This window comes from Phyllobates terribilis, unplaced genomic scaffold (genome assembly GCF_046119375.1).
Source record: "Phyllobates terribilis strain yellow unplaced genomic scaffold, ASM4611937v1 Scaffold_4__5_contigs__length_816908805, whole genome shotgun sequence".
Classification (NCBI taxonomy): Eukaryota; Metazoa; Chordata; class Amphibia; order Anura; family Dendrobatidae; genus Phyllobates; species Phyllobates terribilis.
In genome coordinates this window covers 382,499,060-382,521,970 of record NW_027362764.1, presented here as the reverse complement: position 1 = coordinate 382,521,970, position 22,911 = coordinate 382,499,060, and positions in this window count along the sequence as shown.

Here is a 22,911-nt window from a genome sequence, read left to right as displayed (position 1 = left end):
GGAGTGGGGGGAGGGAACACTGAGGAAGGGGAACCCTGTAGTGCAGGAGCAGGGAGGAAGCAGTTCCTGGGTGCATTGAGAAGGGAGTATAAAAGGTGGGCACCATCTTAGTTAAGTGCAGAGAAGTCTGAGCAGAAGTGGCAGGGAGCAGGAGCTCTGCATGAGCTCTGCTCCGGAGGCGGGCCTAGAAACAGAGGCCCAGGCCTGGAAGAGGGAGAAGGAAGGAAGAGGAGCGGAGAAGGCTCCAGGAACGAGGAATGAAGGGATCCCAGGGGTGCGGACGGGCGAGTCGCCACCGCACGCCCGAATCCACTTGCGTGGAGGGGTCAGGCCAAAGGGGGAGACCGGTCCCCGAAACTAGTGGAGGCAGGAAACGACCCTCAGCTAGAAACCGGAGGCTGTGACATTTTTTGTGGCGCAGCCCCTCGCTACACCCGCTAGGAAGGCACCACATAGGGTCAGGGAAACTGGCGCCAAGTTTACCAAGAGGAGGCCCGAGGCAGCCGGACAGAAGGGTTGGTAAGAAAGGCCAGACAAAGGACACACAAAGGGGGTCCTGTGAAGCGCTCCAAAGTTATCTGGGAGTTGTCTGAGCCCCTCACCTGGTGAGCACAGTACGACGTGGGCAGCCGTTACCTGCAGACGTGGTCTGGATAATAAGAACTGTGAGTAAAGGCCCTGGACTGCATCACTGACTCCGTGTCGTTACTGCTGCTGCCCTGCACCATCACCCCCATCCTCCGCATACACTGCCCTGAGGCTATACTCCTCCCGTGGGGAGTTATGCTACGCTCTGCTGCACCCACAACACCAGCCTCAGCGGTCTGCCCTGGAGCGGCGGTTCACTCTGACCGCAATCCACGGGTGGCGTAGTCGGACATTTAAACATCAAAACCACATAAATAGTTCCGCCACTGGTTTGACCGCCCTGAGCCACGGAACCGGGTCGCCGCCACGGAGACTACAACCACCAGCATCCACCAAAAACGGTCCGGCTCCGGGTGTCCCAAGGCCCAGGGGGCGCGTCAGAACATTTTCATCACCTTTCACAATCACCAATGGGACAAGGCAGGGATGTTCTCTGTCCCCTCTCTTATACATCCTAGTGACGGAGCACCTGCACTCATCAATTCGCCATAACCCCAATATTAGGTGGATTCAGGTGGGAGGCACCGAGTACAAGTGCTCTCTATTTGCTGATGATGTCCTAGTATATATCACTCAATCACATATATCCATCCATGCTGTTATGGCTGAAATAGATCACTTTGTTACATGGTCAAATTTTAAAATCAATGCAGCGAAGTCTGAGGCCCTCGATGTCTCCCTCCCCAAATCCATATAAGATTCCATCCAGTCCTACTTTCCCTTTGCCTGGCCCTCACAGGGTATCAAATACTTAGGAATTCCTATTCATAGAGACCTCTCCCATCTATGTTATCTTAATTTTGGGCCCTTTATTGAACAACTCCATACAGACCACAGTTGGCAAGTTAGAACTGTAAGATTCAATACGTGAACCACTGGTGTTTTGTGGAAAAGCACATGTACACTGTGTTCCAAATTATTATGCAAAAAGTGTTTAGGAGTGATAAGGGAAGAATTTGTTTGTTTGTCAGTTAAACTCATTGATGGTGATGTGTGTCAGGGCTCTTTATATCACTGTAAGCAATTGCAGACACCTGTGCTAATTAGTTTGGCAGGTGTGTCCAATGAAAGGCAAGACTACTTAAGAAGGCTGTCTCACAATATTAAGCAGCCTACATTTTCTGCCAAAATGGGAAAGAAAAAGGATGTGTCGGCTGCTGAGAAGCAACAAATTGTGGAGTGTTTAGGTCAAGGCATGACTACAATCAACATTGTGCGATGATCAGGATGAAGTGTCTTGGCAATCAAGAAGTATGTAGCTGATTCACAGTACACACGTGTGCGTGCTGATAAGGGCAAATTAAGGACTCTTTCCTACAAGCAATTACGTCAGGTTAAAAGAGCAGCGGCAAAAAAGCCTTGTCATAGCAGCAGACATGTTTTTGAAGCTGCTGGTGCCTCCAACGTCCCCCGAACAACAAGATGCAGGGTCCTTCAGAGGTTTGCAGCTGTGCATACGCCATCCTGTCGACCTCCTCTATCCACTTCACACAAGCAGAAACGGCTCCAGTGGGCCAAACATTACATGAAGACTGATTTCAAAACTGTTTTGTTCACGGATGAGTGCCGTGCAGCGCTCGATGGTCCAGATGGATGGAGTGGAGGATGGCTGGTTGATGGACACCCCACGCAAACACGGCTACAGCGCCAACAAGGAGGAGGTAGAGTAATGTTTTGGGCTGGAATCATGGGGAGAGAGATTGTCGGCCCCTTTAGGATCCCTGAAGGCGCTAAAGATGAACTCCATAATGTATGTGGATTTTCTCAAACAGCACTTCCTGCCATGTTTCAAGAAGAAGAACCGTGTATTTCACAGCAAGATAATTTTTTTGCATGATAATGCACCATCTCATGCTGCACATAAAACATCTGCATCTCTGGCTGATATGGGCATAAAAGGGGACAAACTTATGGTGTGACCCCCATGCTCCCCTGACCTCTACCCCATTCAGAACCTCTGGAGCATCATCAAAAGGAGTGTCTATGATGGCGGGAGGCAGTTCACATCTAAGCAACAGCTCTGGGAGGGTATTCTTTGCTCATGCAAAACAATTGAAGCAGAAACCATCCAAAACCTGACAAATTCAATGGACGAGAGAGTTCAGAAGCTCCTTTCGAACAAGGGGTCCTATGTGAAAATGTAACATCACCTAGAATAAAGTTTTGAGTTGAAAACTGTTTGATTTCAGTTTCTAATAACCTGCTAATGCTTATAATTTCAAAAATGACCATTTTTTTGGTCTTTATTAAAACGAAAAGGTTGATCGAAAAGTTTGGCGGATCTAAGAGTGTGGCAACCCAGTAGTCATGATTACTTCGAATTCTGACAATATGAGGGTCATGTTGCAGGTAGTGCAGCAAGAAGGCACTTATGTGTCTTGCGCATCTCGGAGCCCCAAAATTATTTTCCGGGCTAGATGCAGCTAAAAATTATTATTAATTTTAAATCTGGTGGAGCTTAGTATAGATGGCCTAATAGGATCAGTGCTGCACACTGCTACAAAGCCCAAATTATTTTCCAGCCAAGATACAGATAAACATGATTAGTAATTTTAAATCTGGTGGAGCTTATTATAGATAGCCTAATAGAATCAGTGCTGCACACTGCTACAAAGCCCAAATTATTTTCCAGCCAAGATACAGATAAACATGATTAGTAATTTGAAAGCTTAAAATGGTTGGTAGGGTGATTTTAACCAATCATCCATCTTTTACTCTCCCCAGGATGACACAGGGGTAGAAAAGTCGTTTCGGATCCATGATTTGTTCATCTTTATGAACGTGAGTCTGTCTACATTATCAGTGGAGAGCCGCGTGCGCTTATCTGTCAGCACACCACCAGCAGCGCTGAACACGCGTTCAGACAGAACGCTGGCTGCGGGGCATGACAAGATCTCCAAGGCGTAAGTGGCTAGCTCCGGCCATTTATCCAGATTGGAAGCCCAAAAAGAGCAAGGGTCCAGTGACACAGTCATGGCTTCAATGTTTACTTGGAGATACTCCTGTACCATCGTCTCTAGGCGTTGACTATGTGTCAGACTTCTTGTCTCCTGTGGCCTTGCAAAGGATGGGCTAAAAAAGTGGTGAAATGATTGCTCAAAATTGATGTTACCAGCAGATACTGTGGTTCTGTTATGGTTTGAGTGCTGAACACTTGACGGTCCCACGGTTGGCAAGTTGGAACTGTGAGATTCACTACGTGCACCACTGGTGTTTTGTGGAAAAGCACATGTAAGATTCTGCAACAGTCTCTGCTGATACTCCTGCATGCGTGCATCCCTTTCTATGGCAGGAGTAATTTCGGCAAATTTACTTTTGTACCGGGGATCTAACAGTGTGGCAACACAGTAGTCAGGATTATTTCTAATTCTCCCAATTCGAGGGTCATGTTGCAGGTAGTGCAGCAAGAAGGCACTCATGTGTGTTGCGCATCCAGGAGCACCAAGTCCCTGTTGTGTTGGTGGCGAGGTAACAATCATACTTCCTTCCTCTGTCCTCTCCCCCCAACCTCGCACAACAGAAATGTGATCAAGGTCTCCCTCATCTGATGAGTCTTCCATCAGTTCGTCCTCCACTTCTTCCTGGGCTCCTGCACCTTCCTCACTAGTTTGGTGGCTACCATGCGCCCTGGTAAAACCATCTCCCCCACCCTCACATGCCTGCCGCCTTGGTGCTGCCGACCGTCTGGACCTTGCAGATGTTAGCCCTTCCGCATACAACTCCTCCTCCTCTACTTCCTCCACCTCCTCTTGTGCCACCACCTGACTCCGAATTCTGTTTAACATGTGCTCCAGCATGTAAATCACCGGAATAGTCATGCTGACAATGGCATCGTCAGCACTAAACATCTTCGTCGCCATTTCAAAACTGTGCAGAAGGGTGCATAGGTCCCTGATCTGAGACCACTCCTCCAGCGTGATTTGCCCCACGTCTGGATCTCGTTGGCCCAGGCTATACGTCAGAACGTATTGCACCAGGGCTTGTCGGTGCTGCCACAGTCGCTGCAACATGTGCAAAGTTGAATTCCACCGGGTAGGCACATCGCATTTTAGCCGGTGAAGTGGCAGGCCCAACGACTTCTGTAGAGATGTAAGTCGCTGAGCTGCGGGATGCGAACGGCGGAAGTGAGCACACAGCGACCGTGCCCTCTGCAGAAGGCCATCTAGTCTGGGATAGTGGGCTAAAAATTGCTGGACAACCAGGTTCAACACGTGAGCCATACAAGGCACGTGTGTGACATTACCCCGGTGAAGGGCCGCACCCAGGTTTGCAGCATTGTCGCACACGGCCTTCCCTGGTTTCAGGTCCAGTGGAGACAACCATTCATGAAATTGGTTCTCCAGAGCTGACCACAACTCCTCAGCTGTGTGACTCACATTTCCCAGACATTTCAAAGTAAAAACCGCCTGATGACGTTGAGCCCTACTGCCAGCATAGTAAGGAGGTGTGCAGGATCCCTTCTGCGCAGTTAGAAAGCTTGTGGCATGACCAGACAGGCTTTGGGTGCAGGTGGAAGACCGAGAGGAGGTTGAGGAGGCAGAAGCAGTGGAGGAACTTTGACATAAAGAGGATTGACGCACAACTCGTGGGGACGGCAAGACTTGGACAGCAGCCCCTTGTCCTGCTGTCACCATAGTTACCCAGTGCCCAGTCAGCGACATGTAACGCCCCTGTCCATGCCTACTCGTCCAAGTGTCTGTGGTGAAATGCACCCTGTCACACACAGAGTTTCTCAAAGAAGCGGTGATGTTGTGTGCAACATGCTGGTGGAGCGCAGGCACACCTTTCTTTGAGAAGTAGTGCCGACTGGGCATCTGGTACTGGGGCACTGCGACGGACATAAGGTCTCGAAAATCCTCTGTGTCCACCAGGCGGAAAGGCAGCATTTCTGTAGCCAAGAGCTTGCAGATGGTGAAATTCAACCTCTTAGCTTTCTCATGGCTAGGAGGAAATGGTCTTTTACTTGTCCACATCTGAGGGACCGAGGGCTGGCTATTGTGCTTAGACGGGGTTGATAAGGGTGTCCCCGGCAAACTTCCGGTCTGTGAGGAAGATGCAGGCGGACATGTTAGGTTGCCTTGATTCAAAGGTGGTGCTATCGATGTCGGACAGCGCTCAACACCAGCTGGTGTTACCACCTCCAAAGAAAATGATGACCTGCCAATCACGCTGGCTGTTGCGGGTAAAGAGGTGGCAGGTCTGCGCCCCAAAACAGGTGTGACTGCTGTTCCCCCAGTCACAGAGGATGAAGAGGCCGCGGATGCACAAGATATGGCAGACGGTGGTTGGCCCGGCCGGCTAGGCCGCATTGTAGCACACTGAGCTTCCCACTGCAACTTATGCTTCATGTCCATGTGCCGGTTCATGCATGAAGTACTCAAACTATGTATTTTTTGGCCTCTACTTAGCTTTTGCTGACAAATGTTACAGATAACACGAGTTGGGTCATCTTTATCGATCTGAAAAAATGCCCAGGCTATGCAAGGCTTAGCACCCATGCGACCTGAAGAGCCACCACGACTTGTGGTGAGAGGCAGAGTTGTGTTTGAGGATGCAGTTGTTGACGTGCTTCCAGTACTACGTCTCTGTCCAGGAAGGCGCAACCTGACCTCGTCGTCACTAGCATCTTCCTCCACCTCCTCTGCTGACCTCATCTCTTGGCTGACTGTGGGTTGACAGTAAGTGGGATCTCCAACCTCATCATCATCACCCTGTGCGTTATCACACCCGTCGTCCTCAGAGCCAACCTGTTCCTGCCCTGACAAAAAGCTAAAGTTGTCGCTCCAATCAGGTATTTGAGTCTCATCATCGTCTTCCTCATTGTCTCCACCAACAGGAGTTACAGTTTGGGAATGAGGGTCTACATTATGGTCAGAACCTTCTGCGAGTGGTCCTGGATCCGACTCATAAAGATTATGGGCATCAGTGCAGATCATTTCCTCGTCTGGATTCACAGAAGCGCTGGAGTCGACCTCTGATTTCCAGGCTATAGTATGAGTAAACAGCTCTGCAGACTCAACCATCTGTTCTACCTCATACTCAGACGGGCAGCTGGAGATTTGGGAGCTGTGAGGAAGCAAGTGCGATTGGGGTGACACCTTTGAGGACTGGAGTATTTGTGATGTTGAAGTTGATGTGGAGGAGAGCCCACTTAAAGGAGCACTTGATATCCGTTGAAGCACCTGCTGTTTTTGTGCCTCATCTGGAATTTGTAGCGATTGGCGTGGCCGTAAGAAAGGGATCTTATCACATTGTCCGCTAAAAGAAGTAGACATTTTAGTTTGACTGGAAGATGGTCTTTCTTCTGCAGATGTTACTGTTGCTTTAACACCTACCCCACGGACACAACCTTTTTTCCCCTTCCCAACACGCCTATTCCCCTTTCCACCAGCAGCAGGCCTTTTTCCACTCATTTTGGTGGTTAACTAATTCACAACTCTGGAGTTGTTTGCACAAAAAAACAATGGATAGGAACCGAGCAGAGCTGAGTGGCCAACTGTGGTATTAGGCCAAAACTATTGTCTGGGTTAGATGCAGAAAAAAATTATATTCAATTTGCAACCTGATGGAGGTCAGTATAGATGGACTAATAGAACAAGTCCCACACACAGCTAGAAGCCCAAATATTTTTTCAGAGCTAGATGCAGAAAAAAATTATATTCAGTTTGCAACCTGATGGAGGTCAGTATAGATGGACTAATAAAGAAAGTCCCACACACTGCTAGAAGGCCAAATATTTTTTCAGAGCTTGATGCAGAAAAAAATTATATTCAGTTTGCAACCTGATGGAGGTCAGTATAGATGGACTAATAGAGAAAGTCCCACACACTGCTAGAAGGCCAAATATTTTTTCAGAGCTAGATGCAGAAAAAAATTATATTCAGTTTGCAACCTGATGGAGGTCTGTATAGATGGATTAATAGAACAAGTCCCACACACAGCTAGAAGCCCAATATTTTTTCAGAGGTAGATGCAGAAAAAAATATATTCAGTTTGCAACCTGATTGAGGTCAGTATAGATGGACTAATACAACAAGTCCCACACACAGCTAGAAGCCCAATATTTTTTCAGAGCTAGATGCAGAAAAAAATTATATTCAATTTGCAACCTGATGGAGGTCAGTATAGATGGACTAATAGAGAAAGTCCCACACACTGCTAGAAGGCCAAATATTTTTTCAGAGCTAGATGCAGAAAAAAATTATATTCAGTTTGCAACCTGATGGAGGTCAGTATAGATGGACTAATAGAGAAAGTCCCACACACTGCTAGAAGGCCAAATATTTTTTCAGAGCTGGATGCAGAAAAAAATTATATTCAGTTTGCAACCTGATGGAGGTCTGTATAGATGGACTAATAGAACAAGTCCCACACACAGCTAGAAGCCCAATATTTTTTCAGAGGTAGATGCAGAAAAAAATATATTCAGTTTGCAACCTGATGGAGGTCAGTATAGATGGACTAATACAACAAGTCCCACACACAGCTAGAAGCCCAATATTTTTTCAGAGCTAGATGCAGAAAAAAATTATATTCAATTTGAAACCTGATGGAGGTCAGTATAGATGGAGTAATAGAACAAGTCCCACACACAGCTAGAAGCCCAAATATTTTTTCAGAGGTAGATGCAGATAAAAATTATTTTTAAATTGCAACCTGATGGAGGTCAGTATAGATGGACTAATAGAGAAAGTCCCACACACTGCTAGAAGGCCAAATATTTTTTCAGAGCTAGATGCAGAAAAAAATTATATTCAGTTTGCAACCTGATGGAGGTCTGTATAGATGGATTAATAGAACAAGTCCCACACACAGCTAGAAGCCCAATATTTTTTCAGAGGTAGATGCAGAAAAAAATATATTCAGTTTGCAACCTGATGGAGGTCAGTATAGATGGACTAATAAAACAAGTCCCACACACAGCTAGAAGCCAAATATTTTTTCAGAGCTAGATGCAGAAAAAAATTATATTCAGTTTGCAACCTGATGGAGGTCAGTATAGATGGACTAATAGAGAAAGTCCCACACACTGCTAGAAGGCCAAATATTTTTTCAGAGCTAGATGCAGAAAAAAATTATATTCAGTTTGCAACCTGATGGAGATCTGTATAGATGGATTAATAGAACAAGTCCCACACACAGCTAGAAGCCCAATATTTTTTCAGAGGTAGATGCAGAAAAAAATATATTCAGTTTGCAACCTGATGGAGGTCTGTATAGATGGATTAATAGAACAATTCCCACACACAGCTAGAAGCCCAATATTTTTTCAGAGGTAGATGCAGCAAAAAATATATTCAGTTTGCAACCTGATGGAGGTCAGTATAGATGGACTAATACAACAAGTCCCACACACAGCTAGAAGCCCAATATTTTTTCAGAGCTAGATGCAGAAAAAAATTATATTCAATTTGAAACCTGATGGAGGTCAGTATAGATGGAGTAATAGAACAAGTCCCACACACAGCTAGAAGCCCAAATATTTTTTCAGAGCTAGATGCAGATAAAAATTATTTTTAATTTGCAACCTGATGGAGGTCAGTATAGATGGACTAATAGAGAAAGTCCCACACACTGCTAGAAGGCCAAATATTTTTTCAGAGCTAGATGCAGAAAAAAATTATATTCAGTTTGCAACCTGATGGAGGTCTGTATAGATGGATTAATAGAACAAGTCCCACACACAGCTAGAAGCCCAATATTTTTTCAGAGGTAGATGCAGAAAAAAATATATTCAGTTTGCAACCTGATGGAGGTCAATATAGATGGACTAATACAACAAGTCCCACACACAGCTAGAAGCCCAATATTTTTTCAGAGCTAGATGTAGAAAAAAATTATATTCAATTTGCAACCTGATGGAGGTCAGTATAGATGGAGTAATAGAACAAGTCCCACACACAGCTAGAAGCCCAAATATTTTTTCAGAGGTAGATGCAGAAAAAATTATATTCAGTTTGCAACCTGATGGAGGTCTGTATAGATGGATTAATAGAACAAGTCCCACACACAGCTACAAGCCCAATATTTTTTCAGAGGTAGATGCAGAAAAAAATATATTCAGTTTGCAACCTGATGGAGGTCAGTATAGATGGACTAATAGAGAAAGTCCCACACACTGCTAGAAGGCCAAATATTTTTTCAGAGCTAGATGCAGAAAAAAATTATATTCAATTTGCAACCTGATGGAGGTCAGTATAGATGGACTAATAGAATGATGCTATGCCCAAAAGATTTTACTTCACTAGGTGCAGTAAAAAAATTGTTATTCTATACACAGGTGGTATATCTTGCAACACAGATAGGCTACTCCACTGACTAACACACTCTGCAATAGGCCAAAAAGGATTAGCTTTGCTAGATTCAGCCAAATGCTGTGAAAAAAACTTGCACAGCACTGGCACAGACCTGCCTGGCAAAAACTGATAGGAACTGATGTAACCTAGTCCTGAAAAGGACTCCAATTACAATTAGTCTTTACTCCCACAACCTATCTATTTAAGAGCACAGACCTGCCTGTTAAAAGTCGTAGGAAATGCTGTAACCTAGTCCTTAAAAGGACTGCAATCACAACTATTCCCTACTCCCAAGCTATCTGTAGATTTGTGTGAAAATTGGCTTGAAATTAACAAGGTATAGCGCACACAGCAACAGCGGTGCCGTCTAACACGCAGCTGCAGCAGTGAGAAAATGGTGGCGACGGGGAAAATGGCTTGGTCTTATAGGGCAAGGAAATGTGACATACACTGCCAATGGCACATGCCCTTGCTTATGTGAAAAAAAGCACTTCGCTCCGTGTGTGCGCTGCTGATAGGCTGACAGATTGCACCTCCCCACTGTAAATGCAGGAAAGAGAAAAAAAAATTGAGATCTTCATTATTCCTGCAGAGATCCATCCCCTGCCCCTCCCCCCACCCCGCTGTACACTCAAACTGCGTATTAACATTAATTTTCATCATTACTGAGAAAAAATCCAGTTATGATTTTGGTGCACGAACAGTTATCGAACATAACCTCGAACAGCCGAATTTTTCTCAAATCGTTCGTGTTCGCCGAACGGCTCGAACACCGCCCAAAACAGCTCGAATTTGAGATTGGCGAACAGTTCGAGTAGAACAACGCTCATCTCTAGTTAGGAGTGACAGGGTTAACTGTAGGGCCAGCCCATAGTTAGGGTGGAAATGTGGGGACGTTTCCTGTTTTTTTGTAGTTAGTTACTTGGTGATAGAGAGACAAGAAAGGACACCCTCAAAGAGGAAGAAAATCATCATTGGGTGTGTGTTGGAAGGAACCAATGGAAAAAGAACAAAGTTTCTGTAATATAGCTTCAGAGGCAGCAGTGTTCTACCTTAAACAGGCAATTCAGGGGATCTACAGGAAGAGGTGTATTGGAAAGGCTTTAAGAGACTGTTGCGAACGTCCTTATTGCTGGACAGACCTGGAAGCTGCTATGGTGAAACGGTGTCAGCAAGGTTGCGCACATATAAGAAGACAACGGGAGAATCTCCCTTACGTCTGTTCCCAGGAAGTGTAGCCGGATTGTAGTATTCACAGCAAAACAGACTGACCCGGGTGGGTAAATTGGCATTATGAAGGTCCTTAGCTAAACCTGTAAATCTTAACTTGTAATCTACAGTAACTTTCATCACAAGTATTATGTTGCCTCTGTATTATGCAGAAGAGAACAGAAATTTTATTTCCTGCTATCCTTTAAATGACAGTTGAATTGTAAGTAAAAAGGACTTTGTTTTCAGCAACTTGTCTGATTTCCTCATCCTGAGTTTGAAGGGGTCTGGCGCCACATGGGTCTTGGCAGAGCTGAACCTGAAGGTGTCCGCAGCAACATCTCAACACACACCCAGGGACCCCATTTTTCTGTAGCATGCTTGGGCATGGAAGACAAGTTCCTCACCCACAGCTACCGCCCCGTGCCACATTACATACTGTAACGGGTCCGGGGTGGTGGAACCTCTGTGCCGCGGTGCAAGGAGGGACCCAGAGGGGCGTAACTAAGTATCAACTCAGACCGACCATGGTCGTACGGCGGCTAACGATTCCGTGACCAGGGAGGGACCAAGCAGAGGGACCAGGTACTACTCTGGGGACGACCTTGTAAGAGAGCAGGTGGCTCCCACGGGTCAGATGACTGGGACTGACTGGTATAGCGGATGGGCACAACAAGCAGGCAGAAGTCTCTGGGTTAGCTGACAGGTGGTGAAGAACCTTCTTACGATCTGGTACTGCTACAAACGTCTTACCGGGTGGATGACGAGTCAGATTCAAGGGGGCCACATTCATAACCTTGGAGGAATCGATGATGTGCATAGGCTCCTCCTCTTGGTCAGAGGACAGGAAGGATCGGGACAAGGAATCGGCTTTGACATTTTTGTCCGCCGGGCGGAAATGTAGGACCAAGTCGAAGCGGGCAAAGAACAAAGACCACCGGGCCTGATGCGGATTGAGTCTTTGAGCATTTTGGAGATATGCCAGATTTTTGTGATCTGTATAGAGCCCCTTCAAGCAGGTAACGCCACTCCTCCAGTGCCAACTTGATGGCTAAAAATTCTCGGTCTCCAATGGAGTAGTTGCGCTGAGACAAGGAAAAGAGTTTGGAGAAGAAGCTGCAGGTTACCATTCTCCCGGATGAAGACTTTTGGGTGAGCACCGCTCTGGCTCCAGAGGAGGAAGCATCAACCTCCAGGTAGAACTGTTTGTTGCAGTCTGGACAGTGCAGCACTGGGGCAGAGGAGAAGGCTTGCTTTAAGGAAAGGAAGGCCTCCTCAGCTTTGGGCGACCATTCCTTGGGATTTGCTCCCTTACAGGTGAGCGCAGATATGGGAGCAGTCCGGGAAGAGAAGTGCGGGATGAAGAGACGATAGTAGTTGGCGAAGCCCAGGAATCGCTGAATCGCCTTCAACCCCTCCGGACGGGGCCACTTTAGGACAGCAGAGCGCTTCTCAGGATCCATTCGTAAGCCTGTCTGGGAGATGACATAGCCCAGAAATGGAAGAGAGGTCTGCTCGAAGAGGCACTTCTCGTATTTTGCATAGAGATGGTTCTGCCTGAGCCTAAGCAGGACCTGACGAACATCCCTCCGGTGTGTTGGAAGATCCGGAGAGAAGACCAAGATATCGTCCAGGTATACCACCACGCAGGAGTAGAGAGATCACGGAATATGTCATTGACCAATTCTTGGAAGACGGCGGGAGCGTCGCAGAGACCGAAGGGCATCACACAGTATTCATAGTGACCGTCCCGGGTATTGAATGCCGTCTTCCACTCGTCTACTTGACGGATACGGACCAGGTTATATGCTCCACGTAGATCAAACTTGGAAAAGATCCTGGCGCCCTTAAGGTGATCAAACAATTCGGAAATGAGCGGCAGGGGGTATTTGTTTTTTACCATGATCTGATTGAGTCCTCTATAATCAATACAGGGACGTAGCGAGCCATCCTTCTTCTTGACAAAGAAGAATCCGGCTCCAGCCGGGAGGTAGATTTCCGGATGAATCCCCTAGCCAGATTCTCCTCAATGTATTCGGACATGGCCCGGGTTTCGGCCGCCGACAACGGATAAATATGCCCAGGGGGTGGAGTGGCGCCAGGTACCAGGTCGATCGGGCAATCATATGGCCTATGGGGTGGCAGTGTCTCTGCTTCCTTTTTACCTAAGACATCCGCATAGGACCAGTAAGGAGCCGGATGACCGGGTAAATTAGCTGGGTTAGGTGGTGGACGAGCCGGGCGAACCGGAACCAGGCAGGTCCTGTGGCAGTCCTGACCCCACCAGAGTACTTCACCGGTTTGCCAGTTCAGCATGGGTTCATGTGTCTGGAGCCAGGGTAGACCTAGCAATAGGGAATGGGAGAGTCCGGGTAGCACATGGAAGGAGATTTTCTCAGAGTGCAGCATTCCCACCTGCAGGGTTATGGGTTCAGTGACGAGCAGGATGGTCATCGAAAGGAGTCTTCCATCCATGTAGGCGACAGACAACGTTTCAGCCAGAGGTCTGGTGGGAATCCGGTATCTCTCTACCAGGGACTGGGAAATGAGGTTTCCAGCAGCTCCAGAATCCAGGTGAGCAATTTCAAAGTGACGGTTTTCACCCCAGGAGATAGTGACGGACAAAGTAAGGGTTGGAGAGGGCTTACTTTTGCCTAGGATGACCTCTCCGAGTGGTCCTAGACACTGGCGTTTCCCAGCTTCTCCAGGCAGGAACGGATGAAGTGCTCCTTACAGCCACAATAGAAACAGCTTCCCTCGGCTCGGCGTGACTCTTGGCGAGATTTGACCATCTTGGTCTGGTCGATCTGCATAGGTTCGGGCGAGTACGCCCGAGGAGTGACTGGTTGAGAGGCAGGTCTCTGGAAAGTAGGAGCAAGGCGGGAAAACTCTCTGTCCAGAGTAGTCTCTTGGGTACGTTCTTGGAACCGGACATTGATTCGGGTAGCTAGTGACACCAGGTCATCCAGGGTGGTAGGAATGTCTCGACCGGCTAACTCGTCCTTAATCCGACCGGAAAGACCCTCCCAGAAGACAGACACCGGAGCCTCGTTTTCCCAGGCGAGCTCAGAAGCGAGGTTACGGAACCGTATGGCATATTGGCCCACGGTGTGACTCTCTTGGAGGAGACGTAGCAGAGAAGAGGCAGAAGAAGTTTTCCGTCCTGGTTCATCGAATACTTTCCGGAAAGCAGTGAGGAAAGACGACAGGTCGGACACCAGGGGATCCCCTCTCTCCCACAGGGGATTTAGCCATGCCAGTGCCTCCCCAGTGAGATGGGACATGATAAAGGCCACCTGGGCCCGGTCGGAGATGAACTGGTATGCCAAGAGTTCAAAGTGCAGGGTGCACTGGTTTATGAAACCCCGGGCTAAAGCGGGGTCGCCAGCAAAACGTGGAGGTGCCAGGAGCCGAGGTCCACAGCCGGGTGCCATAATGGGACGGGATTGCGGTGCCGCAGGAACAGGTACCACTGTACCGGAGATAGACCCAGATGAGTCAGACAATGTGCCTAGGCGAGAGTTAACAGACCGTAGAAAGGACAGGACCGATTCCTGTTGAGCTCTCTGACGTAAGACTTCCTGGTGCAGGTCGAAGATTGTGGAGGTCCTGGGGGCCACCGGGTTCCATGGACCGAGCAAACTATTATGGGTCCGGGGGGTGGAACCTCTGTGCCGCGGTGCAAGGAGGGACCCAGAGGGGCATAACTAAGTATCAACTCAGACCGACCATGGTCGTACGGCGGCTAACGACTCCGTGACCAGGGAGGGACCAAGCAGAGGGACCAGGTGCTACTCTGGGGACGACCTTGTAAGAGAGCAGGTGGCTCCCACGGGTCACATGACTGGGACTGACTGGTATAGCGGATGGGCACAACAAGCAGGCAGAAGTCTCTGGGTTAGCTGACAGGTGGTCACGGCATATGACGGCAGAGCAGGCTGAAGTCTCTTAGGTTAGCAGACAGGTGGTCACGGCAAGTGACAGCAGGAGCCTCCAGGTAGGCTATCAGGTGGTCACGGCAAGTGACGGCCGAGCCTCCAGGTAGGCTAGCAGGTAACAAGCAGGTAACAGGCCAGTACTCCCAGGTGAGCGGGCTGACGGACACGGCAGTTATCAGGCAGGTAACAGGCAGGTAACAGGTGAGCGCTCCAGGTGAGCAGGCTGGCAGACTCGGCAGGTAACGGGCAAGTGCTTCCTGGTAAGCAGGCGGACTTGCCCATAGACAGACTGGCGGGTTGAATGTAAGACAGACTGTCAGGCTGGAGAGTAGTGAGGCTGGCGGACTGGAACAGTAGTCAGGCTGGCAACTGGACCTGAGGGCTAAAGCAGAGGTAAGTATACTGTGCAACAACTATTGCTCGGGCACCTCCATTTTGGAAGAGGTGCCTTATATATGGGAGGTCCTCCGGCTATTGGCCGGGGACTCCTTAGGACGGAGCGTGCTGCCCCTTTAAGAGAGAGGGAGCGCTCGCGCGCCCTAAGCACAGTGCCCGGGAAGCAGCACGCGCCAACAGCAGCAGCAGGAAGAGGAGCGCTGGAGGACGCAGCGCGGGGAGCGAGGAGGTGAGAGGGACGGCGTCTTTGCCTGGCAGGGAGCAGAGACGCCGATGCTACACATACACATGGATTAGAATATTAAAATAATAGTACATTATACAAACATTTACATTTAAAGTCAATAGATGAACAGCCAAATGCAGCCAGCACTCTTGCCACTTTGTGGACACAACTGTGCCCTATTGCATCATCATTACTGTTTTACACTTTTCTGTCTAGCTGGGTTTCCAACTTGATTTTTTTATTTTTCCTGGACAGCCTTTCTAAAAATCAAGGGCAGCCAACATTTTTTTGCGAACACATTGGAAAACCATAATAAATCATTACAATTATAAGTGATACATGTCTATAATTCTGAGATGAAGACATCAGCTGCATTCACTGTAATCTGTAAGATGGAAAAATAATTTGTCATAAAATTTTAACAAGCTTCTCTACTTTCCAAAAAAATTACGGACCCATCAAATTTTTGGATAGTTGACAACCCTGCTGCTTAGCCCCTGATGAATCAAGGCTGTCATATTACAATGATGAAACCCATATGGATATTTGTGAGGACAGTTAGTCAGTTACAATTGAGATAGTTAGTGTGTATTTTTTATTCTGCTGGGTAACTCCATTCTTTCAGTTCTTCCTCTCTTTTGTTCTATTTAGCCAGGGGGAAAGCAAAATCCTTTTAGTAGTTACTGAGTAGTTAGTTAGCTGTAATTGAGTTAGAGTAGAGGAAATAGGAATCATTATTACTTATTAGCGTGAGCTGCACCCACACACTGTCACTGATTACTGTCCCATTTCTATTTTAATCATTTTGATCATCTATCTCTATCTAGCTCATATTTTTTTTTATAAGGATATATTAAAAATTGTTTTTTACTTTTAACATGCCCCTCACTAGAGTCTACAGTGATAATCTAATCTAGCAATTTGGGAAAATGAATGCAATCTATATTTTATAGCAGCATACTACATTACCAGACCATATTTCTTTTTATTTAAGTAAGTTCTATTTTAAGGTACATTTAGATTAGCTGACACTTGGAGAAAGATCAATTCCCTATCATCGGCCTTTGTACACATGCTGGCAATCACCCAATGAACGAGCAGGTGATTGTATTATACATGTCATGAAAAAAATGTAAACATTGCATGGGAAACATTGCATGGGCTACCAATATCATGATGCTGTATAGGTACAGAAAAATGATATTAACAATTGTTCTGATCCCATCAATTTTCCATCGGCCTATATAAACAGACCGATAAACGGACACCAATTGACTTGTATACCATCGATCAGCACTTGTTCATAGGCCAAAGATCAGGCTGTCTAAATAGGTTTTCTTACTACCTCAGAATAAAATAAAACACTACATAAGGAAACTATTTTGAACAGTGAAGTTATTTATTTTTGCACTTGTTAAGCAGAAAGACTAAAAATTATACAGAGAAAATATGAGACATGATAATCTTAAAGGGTTTGGAAGACATTTATGACCAGTTCATATAGATTTGTTGCAAGAATGTCGATGTGACTGCTCGTTAAAGAAAATCTGTCACCATAATTATCCATGTTACACAGGGTTCTTATATTGTGGATGGGTTTGTACAAATATGCATGTATTCTGTAGTTAACTAATCTCTATTCAGACTCTGTAGGAGTTTGTCCACAATATGTTGAATACATGTATTTATGCCCATCCATTATAGTGTTTACACATTGGGTATTTAGACTATTTTGCTTTACTAAATTAAAATATATTCTAGCACCTATATATCTAGACCTATTACTAGATATTAATGTCTGCACTAATCTAGACTCAGTGAGTTTTTAGTTGTAATTCTTGGAACATTTATTTATTCATTTATTTTCTCAATACGACAACAGCAAGACAAGGATTAATGATTGTCATTTATTTTTTGTACCTTGTGTGGTTCTTACCTCTGTCTGATGTTCTCTATTTTTAATACTATTTTAATATAATCGTAACTTTTATCAATTTTGGCTTTAATGAAGAATTTATATTTTATTTGAGTGGTATTACTCCGATTTTGTGTAGGTTTAAAATTCAACATAGAACTTGTAAATCTACAGCAGTGATTTTATCAGAAATACAACACGCATCCCAGTAAATGACACATCACTGGAATCAAGGTACCTATCCATACATCATGCTGCTGTCAGGTGGAGTAGCAAATACCTGGTGACTGATTCCCTTTAATGAGGAGTGGATATGACATACAGCTTTGGAAGTTAAAGTGTTCATGAAAAGAGGGACACACAGGAAAGATTTTTTAGAGTGCTTACTGAAGAGTGAGACATTTAGAAGACAGTAAGTTAATAGAGAGGCACATATTCTCAGGTAGTTAACAGTAGGGTTGAGACTCACTTGTTTGCTATACTATGGTTTTCACATGTAGAAGCCTCAAGCTGTGAAATGTGCAAAAGAAATTGTTCATACACTTGTTATGAAGGTGAGTGCAATGGTGTTTAATTGCCAATCATTCTACACATTCATGTTCCATCGTCTGTACTATACCACCTGGAAAATGCACATTTTATAGTACCAGGTAAAACTCATGAATGGATAAAGTACCATAAAAATAAGAGGTCCTATTCTTCTAGAGTATTTATACATCAATGATCAACCTCTAAGCAGAAAGCTATTGAGACTGCACTTCTCTTCAATATAAGTGTATACAATGACATTGAATCCTATTAATGCACAGAGTAAAGATGCTTGTAACAATATACTTTATATACTCACCATGTGTGTTTTACATGTGCCATATTTGTTCACAAAGAATCTCATTCAAAGTGCTTAGTAAGAAAGTTATAAAATAGTCACGTAACCCATTTAAGAAATGTACTATTGATGTTATAAATAAACACATAATAGTATATTGCTTCCTTAAAGGTGATTGCCAAAAAATTTATTTATTTGGTTAAAATGGAATGTGTCAGAACTATTCACCCACCCCAAACGGAGTGTATGGTCATGTTGCTCTTTGTCATCAATACCTATATTTATGCAATCTGCTATAGCGTGCTCTGGGCGTGTGCAGGCACTTCCCAAGCCTCTGTACACCTGGCTCTATTACCTGCCTAAGAGCACCACCATCCTATACTTGACTGATAACTCACTGACTGTGTAGTCAGGCCAGTGAGCTGTAAGTCAATCAGAGGAACATGAGGCTGAGCAGGGAATAGACCCAGTGATGCAGAAACTTGGGAAGTGCTTAGCCATTCCCAGAGCACTTACGCCTCATTTGCATATGAATTAATACAGCTATTTTTAGTATGTGAGCAACAAATAAGCATAAGTAAAGGTGTGGAAGACATTATATTTCAGAGAGCAACGAGATCATAAAAAATAGTCTGGAGGTCTGGATCATTCGGATAGATTCCCTTTAAGATAGGTCATCTATTGTGGCTTAGGGGTCATGCCAGAACAAGGGACTCCTTCTGCTGATCAGTGGGGGTTTCCTCAGTTGGAAAGACTATCAAGCAGAACAGTAATAGAATAACATGATCTTTTTTTGTCCAAATTCCTGTAAAAATAAAGCATAAAATGCATTTCTAAAAGTTAAGTGCCAGGGAACACAAACACCAGTAAATGATTCAGCTTTCATCCTTGTATTTAGGGCTTATGTATAAGATTCACTTCGCATTCTGCAAGAATTGTGTAATCTTAATTTTCAGATACTTCAGGCAGATCATTAATCATTTACACTTCTCGAGGACTATACATAGTAACTTCCTTTCAGTTATTTATTTCATACACAGGAATAAAAATAAGCCATATTCTTCAGGGAATATGAAGATAACAATACAAAATGAGACATATACATTATACAATCAACCACTGACATATAGCATTCCATGCATTTACACACAGCGCAAGAAATTCAGATGTAAAGTGAGACTGCTGAAGCCAGAAAGCACATCAGCAAGTAATATCATTACTGATAAAAATGCAGAACATATGTTTCATATTCAGCCTCCGGCCACAAGCATTGATTGACGGATTATATTGCCAGTCCATTGGCAGGAACATCAATAACATCTTTAGTTTGGATAAGTGTATGCTTTACTGTTACAAAGATATCCATTCTCCCAGTCAACAGAAACTTTTAAGGATTCTCCCTGTCAGAATTTAGTGATATATATTTAATTGGACACTTATGAGGCTACTGCTCTGTCTATCAACACTTCGATGAGCCAGTGTGAGAATCAATTATTTAGTATAAATTACAAGGGCGAATGTTTGGCTGCAATTCAATGGCACAAAATCTATGCATTTCTAAATACTTTCAGCATTTGCATAAATTATTGTGACAGTAGTAGATAGCAATCTAAGGAAAGAACTTCATTATATTCAATTTAGAGTTGATAGAGTAGCTTGTATTATACGGGATGCACAGAACTGTATCTGTGGGTGTCCCACAATTATAAAACATAACACTGTAATCAATACGAGCACTTTTTCTGCCCTTGGTTCTATGAGGGTCTCTTTTTTAATGTACATATTAAAATTTAGCATCCCCACAGCCAAATCTTATTATTTAATTTCAGGAATTTTTGAATAGTTAGCAAAAGTATTAGTAGCAAATTTGTAAATCACACTTATCTGTGCTGTTCCTTGAAGGAGCACAGGATTGCAAAGGTGAAGAGGCCTTCTCAGCTATACTATGACTAACAGCTTTCAGAAAAAAAATCCTACTGGGGGATTTATTAAGATGGAGCTTGAAATTATTTGAAGCATACTGCCATCTTTGGTCAGTCTGTGCACTACAAGCTGAAATCTGCATCGTCTATGAGCCAGCATAGCTTTACACATTTTATAATACAACTGCAGAGTTGAAGTCTCTCTTTAGAATAGTGGTAAAAGCAGTGCAAAACCCAAAACTTTGCACAGGAGTTGATAATCTCAAATTGTCAAATTACCAAGCACTGCACATGGAGTTTGGTAGCATTAATTCTGTTATTTGGTAGAATTTTTGACCACATAATGTGAATGTAAAATAAATGTCATATAATGTAAATGTGAAGTAATACAGACTTCAATAACATTAGTATCAAGGTAAATTGTAACATAAACAAAGACATTGAATTTGTGGCTGGGGTAGAAAAGTATGCCTTTAGCAAAATTGTGCTAAGTCTGCTACAGTTTGTTACATCAAGTTATGTCTTACATAGATAAATAAAATCAATCCTTAGCTAAAATCAAGTACCTTGACATAAAAAAATAATGACTAGTGTTTTTTCTCAAAAGAATAGAATTTATCAGTAAATTATATATTTTTTTTACTCACTTATATAGCGCCATTAATTCTACAGCACATTACAGACATTATCGGCACTGGGGCTCACAATCTAGTTTCCCTATCAGTATGTCTTTCGAGTGTAGGAGGAAACCAGAAATTACCCATGCGAGCACTAGCATATCATACAAACTCCTTGCAGATGTCCTTGGTGGGATTTAAATCCAGGACCCCAGTGCTGCGAGGCTGCAGTGCTAACCACTGAGCCACCGTGCGCTAATGACCTATTGTGCTCAGTAAGATAGATAATAATAACTTATTGATTGGTGGTGATCCAACTGCTGGGCTCTGCACTGATCAGCAGTACAGGTAACTTTTATCTTTGTTATAATGGAGTAGAAGTTCACATGCTTGACTGCTGCTCCATTTATTCCCTATGGGGCTGTCGAACACTGTACTTGTGTTTTTTGGCAGCCCATAGTGAATGAATGGAGTTGCAGTCAAACATGTGCACTGTCGCTTCATTCTAAGGGCTCGCTCACACCACCATCATTTCCATCCGAGGGCAATCCAACAAAAAAATATGATCGGAGTTGGAACAAAATTATTCTATGGGACCGTGCACAAGTTGCAACATGTTCAAGCTTGATCCAATATTCAGATCGCACTTGGCCATACAAGTCTATGGGTGCGTGGAATTCATCGGATTGCACTCCGATGACATCTGAGTGCCATCCAATTTCTTGAGCCTCACAGAATAAAAAACACAGGGAATATTTTTTCTCTCCATCTTCTCCTTATCCGAGAAAATCGGATCACACTATGCTGATACTGAGATCATACTCTGATCAGAGTTTGATCAGAGTGTCATTAGCATAATCGGCCTAATTCTCTCGGATGAGAAAAAATATGACTGCAATAAAAGTGCCTTGTCAGGAATAAAAATTCCCAATTCTAACAGTCAGTGTGCTTCCAGTGGTTGGACCCTCATCAATGAATAAGTTATCACTTTTTATATACTATTTCTTCATCTGACAACCTTTTTAACTATAACAAGAATGTTTTTATGTGACTGAACAAATATAAAACTAGCCAATAGTAAGTTGATACTTCTTGTTTTCTATACCTAATTTGTTAGCTTTGCTGTACAAGCAGTCAAATGGTGAGGAGAAGCATTATCATTAGAGGGCAGAGCTCCACTCCACTGCTGGCAGCATAGATAGTACACGGTAGTAAAGCTATAAGCTTTATACACAGATAAGATTCTGTATGCAGCTCCTTTGGTCTGTAGGAAAGGTGGCTGTACTTTATCACTTCCTGGAGACAATAAAATGTATAAAATGTATCTGTCCTTTGACACCCATTCATTGTAACTTCTACAAAAAAACACTGTGCTGTCTATACAGGAGAAACAAAAGAACTGTGCTTGTTTAATACAGATATATTTAGGTAAAGAAGCTCACCATTCTTTCTATTTCTTAAGCCCAATGTGATCAAGTTACAATGTGAAGTTTTCGGCAGTGTCTGCTGGCTTACACACATGTAGATTTAATAAGAAAGAATGTTGCTCCACTAAACTTCTTCTAACAAGAGCAGTCATTTGTTGTATATTCATTAATAAAATGCATGTTTGCATATCTTATCTGAAGCGTTTTAACGGACTTATAATTTTAATCAAACAATATCTAAGCAATGCGCGTGTAACAAATTGAAACTAAATATCACTTTTCCGTCTCCCGTTAAGTCACTAAATGAGATATATGCAATTTTATAGACATGGCAACAAAAAAAAACATATCTATAATTCAATAAATAATCAGCAGATTCCTGAAATGAGGTCCCGCAAAAACTATTTACTGCATTTAAAATAACATAAGTATACAAAAGACTTTTCTATTGAAAAACAGTTTCCTGAAATCACCTCAGTCAATCAAATCAA